The following is a 5,311-nucleotide window of genomic DNA, read 5'->3' on the forward strand; positions in this document are numbered from 1 at the left end:
GTGTCCCTGAAGTGAAAAGGTGAAAGTTAACCACTTAATAAGGGAAGAAAGAAAAGCATATGCTCAGGTTGCTAAAATCTGTGGTAAGAACAAATCTGTCCGTGAGACTATAAAAGATGAAAAAAGAAATTCACGCTAGTTTTGCTGTTGCACCTCAAACAGAAAGCAATACAATCACAGTGCCTGCTACATGCTTAGTTAAGGTGGAGAAGTCATTAAATGTGTGTGTGTGTGTGTAAGACAGAAACAGAAAACATGATTGAAGGCAATGTGTTTTGCTGGAAAGCACTGAGCCTGTCCTGAGACTTCAGCAGGGTATCCCCTGAAACTAGTGACCACTGTCACAGAACTTTTATTACAATACTAGAGGCCCGGGGCATGTGAACCTGTGGGGTCCCTCAGCCTGGCCTGCACCCTCTCACAATCTGGGACCCCTTGGGGGATGTCCGACTGCTGGTTTATGGGCCTAAACTGGCAGTCAGACATCCCTCTCATCAGACATCCCTCTTGCAATCTGGGACCGCTGACTCCTAATCACTCACCTGCCTGCCTGCCTGCCTGCCTGCCTACCTGATCACCCCTAACCGCCTGCCTGCCTGCCTGATTGGTCCTAACCGCCTCTGCCTCAGCCCCCGCACCCGGGACCCAGGACCCGGGCCAGCTTCACCCAGGCAGGCACCGAGGACCCCAGGCCTCGGCTTTGTCAGGAAGGACATCAGGTCTATCCGGTCTAATTAACATATTACCCTTTTATTAGTATAGATTACAGATTACTCCCAGAAGAGAAAATTTAAAACTTTAAAATGTCTAAGTTGATAGTTATTAAAATACATAATGATGATTTGCATATAAAACAGTGATGGTGAAACTTTTGAGCTCGGCGTGTAAGCATTTTGAAAAACCCTAACTTAACTCTGGTGCCGTGTCACATATAGAAATGTTTTGATATTTGCAACCATAGTAAAACAAAGATTTATATTTTTGATATTTATTTTATATATTTAAATGCCATTTAACAAAATCAACCAAAAAAATGAGTTTGCGTGTCACCTCTGACATGTGTGTCATAAGTTCGCCATCACTGATATAAAAGATTATCTAGTTTAAAAGGATACATAATAAAATCATCCTTAACTATATTATTAAAAATCATAATGTATTCACTTCACAAAGAACTTAAACACATATATACTGGTGTATTAATGATATTCTAGCGCTCATTAAGACAAAACTAAAGCTAATATAGAGATCTCAGGTGTTCTGCTTCCCAACAAATACCACAGTAACATACAGAATAAGGCAAAATGGTCCTTGTGTGTTACTGGCCAGTTTTCCTAATGCATGAAGATAAACAAGATACCAGCTGAATATCTAATATCAGAAGTCTTCAATCCCAGTCACACCAAATCAAGAAAATATTAACTCCTTGAGTAAAAAAAAATATATTTTCTTTAAGCATAGGTAATTTATTATAGCAATTATGCTCCCAGAACATTTAAAAACAGAGGGGAGGGAGGATGTTTATGCTGAAGGCCTAAAAAGGAGACAAACTATAAGTCATAAACATAACTATGGCACATAAAACACAAACACAGAACTACATTAGTAAGTATCTCCACTTCTTCAATTCCTGTTCACTCTTCAACTCTTTCTTGTGCAGATTTTACTTTCCATTCTCTATCTAGGGCTAATATTACCGATGACCTCTTAACTGTCAAATTTACTAACCTACCAGGTATATTTGGAGATTAGAGATAAACACAATGCATTTTCAATTTTAGTTAATGTATGAGGAACTAGTCTCTCCAGCCAGCACAGTCCAACACAGGTACAAATGGAGTCCCATAAGAAGAGAAAACAGAGCATAAAAAAGTAAAATAAAATATATGTAAAAATTTTTAAAGCTTGCAGAAATAATGGAAGAATATCCCCTAATTTTAAGGAAGGGGGTAAAGCCCTTACAGATCAAACCACAAGCAAAATAAATACAGTAAATAAAACAGTACACACTGAGTCAAATCAAATTCAAACTACTGAAAACTAATGATGACTGTAAAATCTTGAAAGCAGTTAGAGAAAACACAAACCATACATACAAGGGAACAATATGAATAAAGGCTGACTTCTCCTCAGAAACAAAGTAGGCCATATGTCATCTTCAAAGTAGTGAAAGGAAAAAACTGTCAACTGAAAATCCACTACTCTTTGAAAACAGCGTGAAATAATGACTTTTAGATAAACAAAAAGCCAAGACAATTGTTGAAAACAGACATACACTACAAGAATGTAAAATTATCAAGATAAAAATGTTACCAAATTTTCGGGAATGAAAACCACCACAAACAGTTAATAAATGGTAATGGTAAAGTAATATGCTTTCTTTTATGATTTCCTTATAAATATAACTTTAAAGCAAAAGTAACACCACTGAAAGGCAGGAGAAAGGAGAGAGAAATATGAAATTATCTACTCAACATCTGTAATTCTTGATTCATTCTGATAAGCCTGATTAACATGTAGCCAAAATGCAAAGCTGGGTGCAAGATCTTCAGTGAATTCACTAAGGTAAATTGGGAGGATTGATATTTCTCTCACATAGGTGTTTCCCTCTCGCTCTTGCTCTCTCTTCTTCCCTCCATCCCTCCCTCTCTCCCATCCTGTCTAAAATACTAGGTGTAGCGGTAAATAATGCAGATTTTTTTTTCAGTAGATGGAATTACACATATGTTGATATATATGCGATTTAGTATGTATGCTATTTTGTTGTATTGACAGCAAGCTTCAAAACTTCCTATGTCAAATTTTCTGAAGGTGTTAACATAGATATTTTTACGCTTATAAATGTCAATTTTGTGCCAAAAAAAAGAACATTTGCAGCAAGTTTTAATTCATTACTTTATTTTGAAGAAAAGTGCTGGTGAAAGCTTCGGGAAGCTTATGGTGAACATGCTCCATCTCAAGATACTCATCAACACTGGTTCAAACGCTTTAAAAGTGATGATTTCAATGTCAAAGACAAAGAATGTCCAGGTCAACCGAAAAAGTTTGAAGGCCAACAATTACAAGCATTATTGGATGAAGATGCGTGTCAAACTCAAAAACAACTTGCAGAAAGATAAAACGTTGCTCAGCAAACAATTCCCAATCGTTTATAAGCAATGGGAAAGACTTTAACGGAAGGAAAATGGGTGGTGCATCAACTAAACGAAAGACAAATGGAAAACCGAAAAGTCATCAGTAAAAGGCTGCTTCAATGGCACAGAAGAAAGTCTTTTTTGCATTGAATTGTGACTGGCAATGAAAAGTGGATTTATTTTGAGAATCCTAAATACACAAAATCATGGGTTGATCCAGGTCAACAATCAACATCGACTGCAAGGCCAAATTGCTTCGGAAAGAAGACAATGCTCTCTGTTTGGTGGGATCAGGACGGTGTGGTGTTTGAGCAGCACTTCAAAACGTACCAATAAGTGGAAAATTGGGTCTCTGAATGGTTTGCCTCAAACAAGAAAAGTTCTATTGGGACGGTATCCACAAATTACCTGAAAGATGGGGGAAATGTGTAGCTAGCGGTGGACATTATTTTGCATAAAGCACTTTTGATATTTCTCTTGAAATTATCGTGTTTTCTTTGATTACAAAATCCGCATTATTAACCGGTAGACTTGGTAAATAAACATATCTTCGATCCTCGGGTGAGGATTTAACAAAAAAGTGGGTAGAGGTTTCACAGGTATTAATTTCATTGATATTCCTTAGAACTTAATGTTTTATATATAATCTTTTGTATAGACTGGATATAAACAAGTTTTTAAAGTAGAAACACAATTCTCAAAGGATTTCACCTTAAAAATAAATTATCTTAAAGAAAAAAAAACTGAAAAGAAAAATACTGCCTGTGAGAGCAAATCAGAATAGCTATTTAAGAGAGAACCGAGATTTTAGTTAGTTTGCTTTTAGATTAGGGGATTGTCCATTTGATACAGTATAACCACAGATACAGAGAACCTGATTTAGTATTGTTGCGTCCACTCAGCTTTTCTAGTTGCCAGTCTGCCATTTCAAATGCTCAAGTATTTTAATTTTAATCATTTTGAATAAAAATGATTCCAAACTGCAAACTATATAATAAGGTATCTTCTTAAATAGAATATACTCATCATCATTGGTATTTTATAGTATCAATCTGTGTGCCATGCTGTAACAGCAATTCTTTTGGATTCAATGTCACAAGAGATTCTGGAATGTTATTTTTAACCTCTTTTATCTGTTTTTCCTACCAGGGCTCTTCCAGTCTCTCCCATGTTGTCAATTCCTACTTAACAATATGTTGACAGTTTAAAAATCTTCTAATCAATTGTATATAAAATAAAAAACACACAAACTGGCTTGCAGTTATCAAAAATATATGCTTTAAAATTTGGATTTGATATCCCTTTTGACTCCTGAAGATTTTTAATTCTCAGTTCCCAAATGTAAACAGGTTTCTCCATAGCAGTATCCAAATAAATAAATTTTCCCAGAGATTTTTATTTTTAAAAGTATTTCCAACATCATAAAACAACACATTATATTGCCTTAGACATGTGAAATAAAAAATTTTCAACTAAAGGTCATTACCAGAAAACATTAAATTTTTCCACTTTTATTTGGCAGACTTTTATTTGGTACTATGCTGATTTTTAAACTTTCTACCTCAAAGTCTAAAAGACTCCTTAGCCCAGCTGGAATGGCTCAGTGGTAGAACATTTCCAGTCAGGGCACATGACTAGGTTGCGGCTTGATCTCCAGTAGAGGGGGTGCAAGAGGCAGCCAATTGATAATTCTCTCTCATCATTGATGTTTCTCTCTCTCTCTCCCTCTCTTTTCCTCTCTCTGAAATCAATTAAACATATTTTTTAAAAAGAGCACTTCTTAGGATTTCAAAGCATTTCACTGAGTGTTTCATCAATCAGACATAATAAGACTAAATACATTAAGAAAATTCTTTTTCTTTTTAGGGAAGAAGGCAGAATAACGAAATGTTTAAGCCTTGTTTTGAACAAGAATCAGTTTATAATGCTTATAAAAACAATGATAGACAAGACTCCTGAAAAAATATATAGATAAGTTTTAGCTCAGAGGTAAGAAGTTATTTTATAAATTCTAAAATATATATACATATATATATGTGTGTGTGTGTATTTATTAATTTATTTATTTTGCCTAGACTTTCTGGTCTGAAAATAAAATTTACATGTAGCTTTACATAAATGTATTAATGTTACAAAATTTGAAAGATATAGAACAGTTACATGACTTTTAAATAGTA

General features: G+C 35.0%; 1 protein-coding gene across 1 annotated transcript in view; it reads right to left on the reverse strand.

The window, feature by feature from the left end:
* PIAS2 (protein inhibitor of activated STAT 2) overlaps positions 1-5,311 on the reverse strand; it is a 73,051-nt gene that overhangs the window by 61,205 nt on the left and 6,535 nt on the right. The gene's annotated exons all lie outside the window — the stretch shown is intronic.

The sequence above is a fragment of the Myotis davidii genome, unplaced genomic scaffold (genome assembly GCF_000327345.1).
Source record: "Myotis davidii unplaced genomic scaffold, ASM32734v1 scaffold815, whole genome shotgun sequence".
Lineage (NCBI taxonomy): Eukaryota > Metazoa > Chordata > Mammalia > Chiroptera > Vespertilionidae > Myotis > Myotis davidii.